The 15,022-nt window shown below is 46.8% G+C and overlaps 2 protein-coding genes across 4 annotated transcripts in view; one reads left to right on the top strand and one right to left on the bottom strand.

The window, feature by feature from the left end:
• The window catches only part of LOC143154360 (uncharacterized), a 109,266-nt gene that overhangs the window by 19,261 nt on the left and 74,983 nt on the right, over positions 1–15,022 (top strand). The gene's annotated exons all lie outside the window — the stretch shown is intronic.
• LOC143154359 (uncharacterized) overlaps positions 1–15,022 on the bottom strand; it is a 37,675-nt gene that overhangs the window by 10,261 nt on the left and 12,392 nt on the right. The window contains exon 1 of one of the 2 annotated variants that reach the window (XM_076326446.1): positions 6,069–6,279. The exons of the other annotated variant lie outside the window; for it this stretch is intronic. The gene's annotated coding sequence lies outside the window, so the exon portion shown is untranslated. Of the gene's footprint in view, positions 1–6,068; positions 6,280–15,022 lie in introns of those variants that run through there. 2 annotated transcript variants of the gene reach the window in all.

Raw genomic sequence — 15,022 nt, 5'->3', positions numbered from 1 at the left:
CCGAGATCGTGGCGCGAGTTTTTAACGGGAGGCCGAGGAAAAACACACACGCACGCACGTATAATCCTCTTCCCGCTTCCCGTGATTCGGAAGATTAAAATATGCGACAAAGGGCGCAGAAAGCAAACTGGTCGAGCATCCCCTTCTCCACGGTCATCAATCTTCTCATGTGAATCGCGCGCTCGTCCTCGAGCAAGTCATTTATTATCATCCCGCTTTTCATCCCCTATCCGCGTATCCCTCGCGCGCACGGCGACACTCCGCCGATGCTGTGTATGTTTTTTTTTTTTTTATACCCACCACTCGTCCCCGACATCTTGCGACGTCCTTTGCGAGACACCTTGCACCACGATGATTCGCAACGTACGTTTCCGGCCATCGCGCTCTGCCTGCACTTTTCATCGGTATTAGTTTTTTTATCGATCGACGCGCGAAATGTTTTCCACCTGGAAAATTCTCCGGTAAACACCCAACGATTGCCCGACGAACAACAAAGGCTATTGTTAAGAGGAACAATCGAGAGTGACAATCGACAGGGAGAAAAAGTACCGCGACTTTACGACTGCGTAAAAGTGGACCTGAACTTTGGCCAAATATTTACACCATTTTCACTATTGGTTCGTTATTTTCACACGGGATTCGGATAATGGAATTATCGGATAATATGTGCGACACTTGACCTTAGTTGGAATTATTTTTGAACTTGGATATAATAACATTAGTATTACTTCTTAGGAAGCAATTTTGCAAATATCGACGCTTTATCGACGAAATAACACCAGATACTTTAGAATTGAACACGTGGTTAAATATTTAGCATGGAATGTAGCAGAAGAAATCAAACGTCTTTGGAAATAAACTGCAAGGACTTGGTAGGAGTTGTCAAGGGAAACGATAAAACGGCTGAAAAATAAAAAATTGAAGTAGTCGAAGAACCGTGACTTGAAATATTTACGAGAAGTTAGAGCAACGGTACACCTGGGTCCGTGGGAGTGAAACATTCTTATCACGCGGGAACTAAATGAGATACGCAAACAATAACAGTACTCACTGCCCGCTAAGAGTTAGGAGACTTATTCTCCGTAGTAAGAACAGGTAATTTCTTCCTAGAGCCTCAAATGTACCAGTCATAATTTAAAGATCTTTGAGCATCGGTAGCATCGATCGACGCATCGATGGCGTCGGAATATTTCTGAAATGCTCGTCCGTCTCGCAGACGTCAGAAAATTCCCCCCGGACGATACTCTCTCCTCACAGACGGTTTCTGTTCCCTCGGTATCGTTGCTTGAACGTAACGCACGCAATTATCGCACTCCCGGAACCCGGTCTCGAATTCTCTTGTCCGCCTCGCTTGGTCCGTCCTTTGATCTTGCGCTTGATTTTTTCTCCGTCGCACTTTGTTCGGGACGCGATACGTGGGCGTCGCTCGTAGGAGATAGCAGAAAAGGAAAAAGAGGCGAAGGAGGAAGAAGAAGGCACGAGCAGGACGCGAACACGCGAGTAACGGATACGAGAAGACAGAGGAAGCATTCATGAAACAGCGACACGTGTTTCCTCGCTCGTTTCTCCCGGTCTCCCGATCCCCCGGTCCCCCGGTCCCCCGGTCCCCGTTCTCCGTCGAGTGGGTGTTTCGAGCAGCGCGAAACTTGGCTAATTGAACGCGAAATTTATTCGCAAACGAACCGGGAAACCGCCGACGGATTAGCATCGTGGGAAAACTGTGTTTTCCCGGAGAACCGCGTCGATTCGTTGATACACTTCTTCCTTCTCCGCAGGGAGAACCTTCCTACCGTGCGTGCGGGGAGGGTTTCGCACGCCATGGAATTAGCATTCCGAACGGTTGCTTTCGAACCGGCAAACATTCTCAAACACCCCGAACGAAATCGAAATCGAAATCGAAATCGAAATCGAAATCGAATCGAATCGAACCGGACGCTATTCCTACTCCCTACCGGACAATTTTCTTGGTAACCAAAGATGAGATTTCCGCCATGTTAGCGCAACCGCTAACGCGATTAATTACTCTTATCTATTTATACGGTGAATTTTTATCGCGGTCGGAGAAAGGAGGGTCGTGAATAGACGATGACTCACGGTAAACATTCGGTTACCCTTCTGCGCCAAGAACGTGTCGGGGATTCAGAAACGCCGGTTGAAAGCGAAGAAAATGACGTGGCGGGAAGAAAGGAGCGAACACGCGACCGAACGTGTTCAGGGAGGGAGAGAAACGAGAGGAAACCTCGATCTGGTTGTCACGTCGAACAAATTTTCGGAAGCCGGTGAAACGTGTCCCGGTACCGTCTGTAGATAGGATCGATCGACGTAGTCCTAACAGATCGCGCGACGATTACCGGTCGCGTCGTCGAATCAGCGAAGCTGCGTAGAGAAGACGAGAAACAGAAATGGACGGAGATGATCCACGATCTTCGTACCTAAACAGCCAATGATTCCGTTTACCCTGGAAATTATCAAGATTCGTGTTTCGAAGGCTCCCGAGAGAATCGTTTCGCAAGGATAATTGCCATTGGACCGCTCCTTTCTCGGGAATCCTTCTCGCGACTCGTTCGTAGGATTTCGTTGTTCGATCGATAACCGAGTGAATATTTCTTTCGCCTCTACAGGCTGATCGAACGGCAACGCGCGAGTTGTTTGTTATTGTTTACGGAATACGGGCACGGGAGGGTTGGTTCACGGTGGTTTCCTTCGAAGCGAGAACATCTTACGGCGAGACGACATCTGTCGAACCCTACGCTCGTTCCTACGCTTTTTCTCTCGGATTCAATTTTTCCGGCTCGCACGAACGCGAAAGCACTCTCGAGTTCTCGGCTCGAGTCGAGCGGGCTTTTGGCTTTTCTTTTACTACCGATCGATCGTGCGACCGAGCCGATTCCTTCTCTTTTTTTCCCTCTTCCTCTTCTCGCGCACAATTCGAGTGCATTATGCCGGCGAAACAATGGCACAAAGGTCTTGCCGGGCTCACGTGCGGGGCAGGACCTCGATGAACAGCTGGCGCGACATTTTTCTGGAATTTACACAGTATCGGTCGTCGAGGAATCGTTAAAACACTGGACATCTGTTGTGAAAAAAGAAAGAACCGTCGTGCGCGCGCACTCGTCGTTAGCAATATCCCAACGTTCTCGTCCAGTTGTCCGCCGCAACTCCGTCGAGCCTAATGATTCACGCCGTGTAAACCGCAACGAGTCTTCTGTTCCCGGATGTAGCAGAATCGAAAACCTTCGCGAGGATTGCTCCAAATTACTTACCGAGCTGAATCCTCATCGAGCACGAAGAAATTAGTTGGGAACTGCGCGATAACTCCAAGGATAGCGTAGCAACACGCGGTTAACTTTCGTTAACATTTTTCCCACAAGTCGATCAAAAGTGATCCGATTTGTGTCGCGTTTCGACTTATTTTAACCAGAAGAAACCGAAGAACGCATTGGTATCATTTTTAGAAGGATAACAAGAAAATCGTGAAAAGTACACTTTTCTACATTGCACGATTATTTTTCTATCGTGGCAGCATTCTTTTTTCTTTAAGCCTCGAATCTCGATGTACCGTATCTTTCGCTTCCTCCTTTCGGAACCATTCTCTTTCTCTGTCGAACGATGTTCGAGTTCTGCTCTTCGAAAAAAATCTACTACCTCGTACGCGAAACTTTCGCTGCCGGGTCCGAAATCTTACGAAAGTTAACCGTGTATCGCGATTCAATTTCTATCCGCGATACTTTGCTCGAGAAATGTTTAACTCGTCGCTCTATCCATTCCAAGCACCTCGAGCCGCCAATTAAATTAGAGAAATGTTCACAGTGGACTAGGTACGAATCAACGGTAACGAACAACATCAACGTCTGTCCAGGTTTCTCGGATTTAGCCACCGGTCATTAGGGAACGACAATTTGGCAAACTGTGCAGCGTTGCGAATCTTTTGTCGAACGTTGTCAAACCGGAAGAATGGGAAGTATACGTTTGCCGACGACGAACCGCACTACCGGTGCGATCCAACAGTTTCTTCGAAACGTTCGAGGCAGGACAATGGGTCGAGCTCCAACTATGGGGGTGTCGAACATGCGGGTACGTAATTTGAAACTTTTCAACGGTACCCATTCACGTTTCCCTTCGGAGAACGAACTTTTTCCCCCCCCCCCCCATTTCCGCGATTCGCCTAGGTAACGTATCCCTATGAACAACCCCTGGCTATCGATAAACGATTCTATCGCGGACCCTTGAAAAAAATGCTCGATTCGCTATTACGGTGAGTATGTGAACTTGTACGTTGAAACGTGGCGCGCAAAACCGGCGTCGATTGTGCAACGAGTCGCGATTATACGGCTCTAATTAAGGAAGTAATGGGTTATTGTTCCCGTGGCTGAGAACGTTAACGATTGTGGATAAAAGAGATACCCCGCTAACTTGGCGAACATTCGGTGCAACGCGACGCGTACCGTGGCAGAAATGTTTCCATCGAGAGGATTCGAACGAGGTTAAGAACGACCACCATGATTTACAGTAAGGGCCGTGTCGAATTCTTTTTTTCTCATGCATCGCACGTTCCGCCATAAAATTGGGTCAACACGCTCGAACGCGTCCAACTAAACAAAAGTACTTTCGTCGGTGTCCAAAACATTTTCTACGTATCCCTCCGGCGTATTTCCAACGGTCGTGGTGAACCTTTTTCGAAGTCTTCGACGCGATCACTCGTCCCGATAATTCGCTTCGTAAATTGCTGGAAAGAAAGCAAAACGAGAACGCGCGGAGCCAATGAAGAAGCCCCGTTCTTCGAGCCTTTCGACACGGTCATTTTCCAACCGGTAAATTTCCATACAAACAACGGCCCACTGCAGCCTCGCAGCGGGGTTAAAATTAACTGACTTTCGCACTGTGCGCCGTTCTACCTCTCTGCATACGTATCGCTGGTTTAAAGGCTATTACCGCGATCATTAGAGTAACCGTTGTACGCGACTCGGCTGGCTGGGAATCAATTGAATTTCTACGATAAACAGATTTCACGACAAACTGGAAGCTGAAATTGATACTGGCGTGCTCGAACGGAATTGTGCTCAGCCGATAGTTTCGTTACACGTACCTACTTATCAAAGGGTGGATCTACTCGTGTAAAATAGGCTCCGCGAGAACTTCTTACGTAGGTCTTTTGATTTAACTGTCACGATTGTTCGCGTAGGTAACGGTTCACGTATTTTACACACTTTAATTGAAATCTTAACACAGATGCATACTTGACGAGATAGGTCGCTTAACGGTAGATAGAGTTGCTATCGTAAACACCAGAATTAATTTCAAAATATAGTCGAAAATGTTTTCAATCCAGGCACAAGTAAGTGTATTCGTTATCGTAAACGCGAATATCGGTTTCGTTGTACAATTAAGAAAGATCTAAAACGAAATATTCTTTTCCGAAAGGTTGCCAAGTAGCAGTTTGTTCTTTTGTAAAGTAATCCGTCAAACGTCTTCGGGAGGAATGACCGCCCCCCTTGCCCCCCTTGCCCCCCTTGCCCTCCCTTAAACAAACTTGCACGCAAGAGACGGAAGTAACCCGTAGAATCGGTCGTTCTACGCTCGACTTGGTCCCCATCGTACCTCGGTATCGTGCGATCGAATGCACGGGGGGAGTGACGAAAGGGGTATTAAAGGGGTGGCCACATAGTTGCGCACAATTGATGCCGGCTCTCGTAAATCATGGCTCCTGCATTGCGACCGAGTAGCCGGTCGAAGGGTTGCGATTCGAGTTAAATTTCATGGAATCAAAGGGACCGACCGGGACGCCCCTGGTGTACCGTTACGAAATTATGGCAATAAAGTGGCAAAAATATGGCCCCTTGGAATGGTTCGCGTACGATCGTCGTTTACATTACAATACGTGTGTCGGTAGAAGGCCATTGTGCTATCGGTGCAACGCGGAGAGCTGCGAGCCAGTGATATCGGGTTGTCGCACGAGTAAAGCGAATTTTTCGCGAACCAATGAAATCTGCGGTCGCAAAGCTGGAATGTCACTCGAATACGAGCTGTATCCATAACTTGACACTTTACAGTCGTTGAAAAATACCTACCGCAAGATTTGTCTCGAAGAAATTTCTAAGCAACACCGTGTCGATCCAGATCACTTTTGAGCAAACTTCTGACAGCAGGTGTACGCTATCTTGCAACACGTTGAACACGAAACACGATGATCGAGAAAAATCCGTCGCACCGGGAGCAGAATCGAGTCTCGCACTGGGCAAGATTCCATTGTGCAGCTGGTAGAATGGTCAACGAATCGCACACTTCGAGGGCTCGACGAACCGTCACCTATATACGTGTTTGTGTGTACAGTGCGAGTAAACAGAGGTAGCGATATTAGTTGCAAAGTGGTAAACATTGACCAACGAAAGTGTCTCGGTTGACCGGTCGATCTACGATCGATCTAGGTGAAAGACTAAACTTACAACGTGGATTTGGTGAGGAACAATGGTAATGCGAACAATGTTGCGAGAACTTGAAAGTAACAATATTCGTTAGTGACCATCTTCTTTGAAGATATTGAAAAATTCATATTACGTCTGGAGCGACTCGGTAGCTTCGGGTAAATGGAAAGGCAGATTTTCCGTAGTATGGAGAAGTTCGTGGACCGATTGGTCGACGGGATCCTCGATCGAGGAACCCTTCGGGAGAATCTCGGCGGCCCTCGAAAGAAAACGGATCCTCCTAGCGCGCGCGCGCGCGATGAAATGTCGCGTGAGAAAGGGGTGCAAAAGCTTGCCTTGTCTACGTGGCTGCACGCTATGGTGCCTTCGAGGCCTTTTGTTAATGATTACGATTTTCTCTCGCCTGTTCCTTCTGCGCCCGTACAAGGAGTTAGGAAAGAAGCTACGGACCCATCGACACGATCAGAAACCTGATTCGTTTTTCCAACCCTTCTCGCGTCTTACTCTCTCCCTTGGCCATTTCACCGGAACGACCACCCTTACTCTGTAGGACCGGCGGAACTCTGCGGAACTGTGTAAACATCAACGCAAGCCTGATGGAAATCGAATTGAGAAGATGACGGAGAACGAACGCCACCGTCGCAGAAGACCGGTTCCTTTCTCTACGGAATCGCTGACCAAAATATTCTTTCCTATTGACTCTCATTGTTCTCGAGCAGGAAAAAGTACCGAAAGGGGTTGGTCGGCTGTTGTTTGCTTCTTTCCGAAAGCCAAACCACCGCTTTGTGCCGCGATCCTTTTCAAGCGACAAGCCAAAATGAAGACTAATTTGTTATCCTCTTATTATGCGGAGATTTCTGCCCTCGGTGATCCTATATAGTTTGGGCGAGAAACCGCTCCTCGATGGGATTCTTTCAAATTGAAAGAAACGGAATAACGACTCGGCCCGTTGCTTTCCACTAAATCGTTGAGGGAAATCGCACGTAGAAAAAGGCCGAAGAATCAAGTTTCTCGTTTATCGACACGATCTCCCGTTTCAGGACCCCGTCGTGTCGCGGAGCAGCATATATAGTAGTAGCATCCCCGACTGCCCGACGACTCAATTCCTAACACGATTCTACAAAGAAAGTAGATCGAGATAACATTGTCGTCGGATTTTTCGTCACGACCATTGTATCGCACATCTGGTCAAAGGGTTGCGCTACCATTACGCCGATTTCGTCCCTCGATATCGAACGGGTCAACCCCTCGAAGGAGATACCCACGACTTCGTAACTCTTTCCTTTCAAAATTAATTGTCGCGTATGTCCGCCTTGGGGTGAAGAGACACTCGACTTTCGTTTTACTAATTTTGTCATTTTGTGGGTTCCGGTGCCAAGAGAAATCCAATTATTCCCCGTAGGCCCCGTTGCACCGTCACCTTTTCTCACCGAGGGCCTCAACGTGGGGTGTAATACGATGCAGGTATTATACCCCAGCTCGAGGTCGCCTAATTGACCCCGAAGGGTGCGCTGTATCGCGACCGTTATACCCCGACGATGAAAAATAAGCCCCTACAAATTGGCTGTCCATTTGAGGGAATCTTCGAACGTAACAATTCGACGATGGGACTTGGATGTAATCCGCTTTGCGAAACTCTGGAAATCGGGTGACTTTTTATCGATCGAGTGTCCCGAGTCTAGAGTAGAACTTCTTCTTCAACGTAAAAAATACCCCGAATGACCGAATAAGTTTATCCGAAGTTATCCGATCCATCGTTTCTTCGATCAACCAACTGGCTTCCATCCGGAACGAGCATCGCGCAGCTGTCGTAACATCGGATAACCCGGATCTATCTAATATTTTCGTCGAAAGAAAAAGGCTTTTTTTTTTCAACGTGTTGCTGTACACACGAATCCGACCCCTGTTTCGTGATCCAAACTACACGGTGCCTCTATAATAATTGTCACGTGACGAGCCGGTATGTCGCCAGCTGTTGCTTAAGTTTCGCCCCGCGAACGAATAAGCCGCGTTTCGATGATTCGACAGGGCCGTGTCGACCCTTCCCTTTCCGTCTCTTTGGCCCCAGGGCGAATAGACGAATAATTGCGCGCCGAACTTTCCTCTGATCTTCGAACGAAATCCACTCGGCTCTCGTAAAGGTAAATAATCTGTGCACGCCCACGGTGACTTTTCAGTTTCCGTCTGTTCTCGTTCGGGAAGACCCTACGGAGTCTCTTCCGTCGCTCTTTACGGCATTCGGCGATGTCTGTTTCCCGAACAAACAACAAGGAACCGAAACGTGGGTATCTTTTTCAAACGTACATTTTCTCAAACATCCTAGTTTCCATTCTCGAGTAACAAGATGGATCTTTGATCGACCATTGATCGAAAGTGGAGATCGCTCTGTTCGTAGGAAGTGTACTAGTCTTTTTTTCGTCTTATTTTAATTTTAAACCGAGTTGTTGGATCGCTGACGCTCTATAAACGAGGAACGTTGACACTCGAAGCCGGGAATTACCGTATTCGTAGAAAGTAAGCGTTTCGAGCACCCTCTCGCATCTACGCGACACTTGTTCGAACCGTTGCACAATGCATCCGCGTTAACGCACCGTTCTCCCGTTTTTCTTCGTCGTTGCGATTATTTACGAGCTGTCGTACTCTCGGCCCCTGTCCTTGTCGGTGTCCGCTGTCAAAATAGATGGCGACGATCCTTCTTGGCGCTTCTTTTCGAAAACCAGAACGACGCGCAAAACTGGTATCCCTCTTTCTGCCTCGCGTAGAAAAATCCGCTGCACGGTGCACGTGTACTCGTGCTCATACTTGCGGACAGTTTGACGTCATCACCAGGACGTCTGAGAGGATTCTGTGACGATCTTCGATGCCTCTTTTCATCCGTATCCCTATCACGTGTCATTTCTTTCACCATTCCGTCGACAAACCTACGCGAAATTCTCTGACGGACCGTTGCCGCAACGAACGACAATGGATCGCAAAAGAGCGAAACGTTTATTCTACCGAAATACCATCGGCTCGAAACACGCTCAGGGAAATCCGAGCCGCGACAGAATGCGCAAGAAGCATGTAGCAAAGATACCGCCCGTGGAGCATTGCGACAAAACTAGAGGCGTAACGTGTAAAAGGAAAGCGGCATGCAATCGTGCAATCACGTCGATCCAACGCGCCCAGGCCGGCAATTACGCCGCTACGGCTCCTGTAAGTTCACTTGGATCCCTTCGAGCGTGTCCATCCGACTAGAAACTTAAACTCGCCCGATCGCTGTAACCGTCAGTTATCTCCACGTGCATCGTGCATCGTGCATCGTGCATCGTGCATCGTGCATCGTGCATCGTTGTCGTTCTTTGCTTTTCTTCTCCCCATTTTGTGCACGCTCGGCGACCACGGCCATCTCGGAATCTCGTTCGAAGCGCGAAATCTTCCGGAAAATTCGATTCGGTTGCTTTCGTCTATTCTTCTCCTTCTTCTTCTTCTTCTTCTTCTTCTTCTTCTTCTTCTTCTTCTTCTTCCGGAAATTGAACCTTCCGTCGGTTGGGAATCGATTCGTGTATCCGGATAAACCGTACTTGGAAACTGAAGTCAAAGACTCCTCGACGAACGAATATTAGAGCGAATACGGCGGCCAGTGTAGCTCTTTCTCTTATTTTCTTATTTCGAACTGTCCTTCCTCTACCTATTGTGTCGTAGAGCAGAGCTAGAAAAGAGTCGTTTGTTTATCGTCGTCGGGAAAGAGAAAGAGGGATGCGTGCACCAGTGTCGGAGAAGGATCGAGTAATTGGTAATTGGTCGGTCCGATGAATTCGAAATACGAGATTCGTCGAAGGATCCGCTCCGATTAATGTCGAAAGATCGAGCTGCGAAACGACCGATACGGGAGAATTGAATCGTCGAAAAGTTAGACCCGTGTACGACCCAGAGAACATCTCGCGTTAATTCGGCGTAAATCGGTAATGGAATTTATAATTCGTATAATTCACCCGCTGTCGAATAAAGAAGGCAGCGAACACGGAAAAGAAGGCGCTACGCTCGTGTGGGTAACGCGCGGAATTACAAGTTCGCTATCTTGCACGGGCCTGTGTAGTCGTTCCACTTATCTTTCAACATAGCGGAATGCCTGGCTAGTTAACCCACAAAAAAAAATATAGCGGCGGATTCGAGCTCAGCCTTGCTGAAATAACGAGCACGTGCACTCGGGGCGTGGATGAACGAATCGTGAATGGAAATGGAAGAAAAAGCATGCTCGAAATCGTTATCCATCTCGCGAGCATCGGTCAACGTGCTATTAATCGGAAATATGGAATTATCGATCTAGCATTGTCGTCGTGCGTTCAACGAACGATGCAATACGTTTGCTTTCGTGTTCGAGCGACACTCGAGAAACGATCCTTGAAACGCGTTCCAATTTTATTTATTAATCGTTTCTTCGATGTTAAGTATTCTGTTCTAGCTGAAAATTCTCTCGATCGTCGCTCCGTCACTTTATCTGGGTCGTCGAGGTATCGCGACTGTCACCTACGGTCAACGTTACACAATTGGGAAGATCGATCGTTTTCGGAACAATTTATAGGTAGCGAACTCGTCTATTCATTTGCTCACCGTTACAGTTTATTCAGCTAATCGCGTTGTTCTCGAGACCGGACTATAGATTCAAGGAATATCGATCAAACGAAAGAAAAGGATATCGCGCGCTACCCGCGCGAGGTGAACTGACTGTCACCAAGGAAACTACTACACTCGAGCGGTGTTTGTAGCCGGCCGATTGTGGATCGCTGTTATTCGTCACCGGGGCTGTTCGTGGCCGAAGAAGGCACCGTTCGTTCCAGTTTTCCGTGGAACGTACACGTCCGCTGATGAAATCGGTCAATCTTTCCCGTAGACGAAGAAGAATATTCGTTTCTCCGTTTTGTCACCGGGTACTCGCGACTATTGTCCCGAGAAAGCATTCGCTGTTATCCGAATCCTTGGTTTCTGCGGTTCAATGAGTAGCGTTCCTCTTCTTTCGTAATGGAACTCGGTCCTTTTTCCGTTTAATCGACAAAGTAATTCTCTCGACCCTCTTTTTACGAAGAATGGCCGGACCAATTCAACCGGACTTTGTCCATCGAATTTTTAATTAAGCCCATAAGTAAACCCCTTTGACCAGATGCTCCTCTCTCTCTCTCCCTCCCTTTCTCGTAACCCGTTCTCCTTCCTTCTCCGTGATCCCGGTTTTATCGCTGTCGTCGCGCGCGTGCAGCTAGAAAGAAAGAAAGAAAGAAAGAAAGAAAGAAAGAAAGAAAGAAAGAAAGAAAGAAAGAAAGAAAGGAAGGAAGGGAGAGAGCCATTTCCTGTCCACCGTACGCATTATTCTCATCAGCTGTTCGAGAGAGCCAGATACACGACGATTACACGGTCGCGGTGTGCGTCCTCGTCGCGCTCGGTTCGCGTCTCGTTAACTCGCCTCTTGTCTGTTTCGTTCCCGTTATCGCGTCTGCTCTATCATTATTGAACCAACGCCCGGCTATGCAAGATGTTTCCCATCTACATAGTTAACCCGATCTTGATGAAGTACAGTCAGCTCGGGCAGGGTGCCCCGAGGCCCCGGAATTCGAAGAGAAACGCGTTAATGTTATTAATCGCGAAGCGTTTCACAGTCGAGCGGTTCGCCCGGGTTCGATGAGTTATTGGCCACTCGGTGAGAAAGCTCGACGGATTCGAGTACTTTTTAAAACGAGACCAGCGAAAGAAATTAATGGACAACGACTGCACTGGACTCGTCTCCAGGCTCCGGAGACGAGGGGTACAGTCCGCTCGGGAAGATAGCTCGAAGGCTCGCGTTCTTTCAAAATCGACGAAGAAAGTTCCCCCATCCGCGCGGATCCGAGCCGAGTTCAACGAGCCATTGGCCACTAGGTGAGAAAGTTTAGGACACCGAGGCCTCCTTCCGACGGGAGAATAGAAAGGAATAATGGACACGGGAACGAAGATTACAGTTCTTTCGGAGAAACTTACTTTGATAAGCTTCCATATTACGGAGAGTTTACAAAATTCTAAAAGAGACGACAAATTTTCGATCGATTGGACTCTTACGGTCGGCCCGTACTGTTTAAATTGTAGACCGAGTCCGAGTCGCGACGCGTTTTCTTCGTCTCTGTTCTGCGAATACGAGTTCGGTGAGACGCGACTTGGTCGAAAAAAGACCAAAGACCGATGAGAACCACGAGGATTGGATAAGCGGTGAGCTGCAGCATCGACCAGAACTCTCTGCGAGTTTACATCGAGATACCTATACACGTTATTTCAAATTATGGATGAAAACAGTTACGATATCTTCTTCGTGTCTATTGAAAAAGAAGCGAAGGTATTCGAGATCTCGACTCGTCTTCGACAGCATCTTCGAAAAGAAAACACAGACGCGGGCGGAACCTACTTCAACTGGAACTGCGCGCAGATTTTCTACTTTCCTAACCGATCGATCGAGAGGTATTTATTTTTCTTAAACCTGGAGGGGAAAACCAAAGGATTTACTATATATCGTTTGCGTACTCGCGATAAGTAGCTCGAAGAATGTACTGTTGAAAAAAGTGAAGTAACGATCGTTCGAAAGACAAGAGAATCGACACCGTAATTAACTATTGCACCCATTTCTATGCAACGCCTCGATATTTTCACTATTGTTTAATCGTGTTCAATATTAATGATACGATTATTATTTTCACGGTTCGCGGCGCGCTTGAAAACGCGAAACTGGCCGATTTTAATGAGATAGTTTTCTATTCGAACGCGTTGCTTTCTCTTTCAGCCGGGGCATCGTTCATCGCGACGAGCTTTCTTTTCTCCTCTTCGTCTTCGCTCCGCACGACGAACGCGAGGGCGTCTAATTACACCCACTTGAGACCGGCTGCCTCCTCGTTGGCTGTCGCTAATTAATTTGTGGACGGGACAACCGCGGCGAAACACATGCGCGGACAAAAAATTCTGCGGACACTCCGTCGCCACGGGAGAAAAGCCGCGAAATGTCTATTGGAAAGCTAACGCCCAGGAAAAACACTGTCACGGATAGGACGTGACGTTTCACAGCCAGCGTTACTCTCCACCGCTTGTTCATTGTCCGTGACGACCGATCCTCTTCACAGACAATTCTCAAAATTATCTGCTCCGCGCAACAATTCGCAATCACCGTCCTAACAAATTTTTACAAGATCCCCTTTAACTCTTTTACCGAACTGGTTCAAATTCAACACTTTCCAAGTTCACCACTTTCGAGACCATCCGATTCCTTCGATCTAAATTTCTCCGTATATGGACTTTTACAGTTCTCCTAGAAACTATCTATGCGATCTTTAATGTTTCTTCCAACTACCTCGGGAATTTCAATTTCCTGAATCAGTATTTATCAGATCGGTTCGACAAATATAATATTTCGATTTCGTAGATAAATTGCTTTCTATTTCCCGTGGTTGAATGAATTTCGGCCAACGAATCCTTCCGATTTCGCTAGATAACTGGTTTCCTGGTTTCCACTATTTTATCGAGCGGATTTCACAATCTTTCGCACCTTTCGTTAACGATGCAACGAAGCAACGGTAAGTAATTATTTTACCATTTCCCAGATTTCGGTTCCCTACATCTGAATCGCAATCCCACGAACAAACACCTGTAACCCTCGTAGACGGCGGTAGCGAGTCTCAAAACGGTCCCACTGGAGTATTTTTACGGCATGCAAATCATTTTTAGAAAGTTACGGCTACGTTCGTTTCGAGGCAAAACTGATTACAGTTTATCCGTATACGATACCCGTATATAGTATCCTATATACGCTCGATTCCGATAAAATTGACGAGCTTTTCGGTTACCGCGCTCGAAATCCGACACTATTTGACCAAGATTTCAGATTTTCCGGAATCTTTCCAACAGTTTTGCGAATACTTTCGAACAGCGTTAAAGACTACAACGTATCGACATTTCGGCAAACTTTGAACCGTTGCTCCGAACAGTGTTCGATTACGCGTGGAACGTTCCTTGTTGTTTCGAATTCCTTTCTACGTTTCGGAGTCGATAGTGCTGCTCGAACGAAGCAGTCTGGAATTTCACGATAGCAAGGTAATTTTCAAGTTACTCAACGCAGAAGAAGGGAGAAAGGGAGCGCGAGCATCGCGAGAGTTTAGTTTCCAATTGTTCGCCCGATTCTAAAGCAATTTCAATGTATCATACTAGTCTCAAGCTTCTTCGACAAACTCTTTTCGACTTTGTTATTTGGATCTGTTCTCTAAAACAAATATTTCAACAATCTCCGTTACGTTATCTTCAATTTCTTATCCAGTTTGATGCTCTTAACTTTCACTTTTATTTCATTCGATTTGACTATACTAATATTATTTATCTAGATACGATATTTAAAATACAAAGTTTGATTATAAATATCCTCTCTCTTCGTTTTTCCTCTACATACAATCTCGTAAATTTCTTTTATAATAATTTACACAACTCGATTTAAAAATATCGAATCGATTCGTACGATTTATAATTTTCCTATATTTTCGGCATTCGTATTCTATTTATAAAACCTCCAGAAAAGGATCAAATACACTTGGAAAGTTGAGAAAATATGAACAAATTTTTCC

The sequence above is a fragment of the Ptiloglossa arizonensis genome, chromosome 14 (genome assembly GCF_051014685.1).
Source record: "Ptiloglossa arizonensis isolate GNS036 chromosome 14, iyPtiAriz1_principal, whole genome shotgun sequence".
Taxonomy (NCBI): Eukaryota; Metazoa; Arthropoda; class Insecta; order Hymenoptera; family Colletidae; genus Ptiloglossa; species Ptiloglossa arizonensis.
Note: the sequence above shows the minus strand (reverse complement) of the source record. Positions and strands in the feature narration are given on the sequence as shown.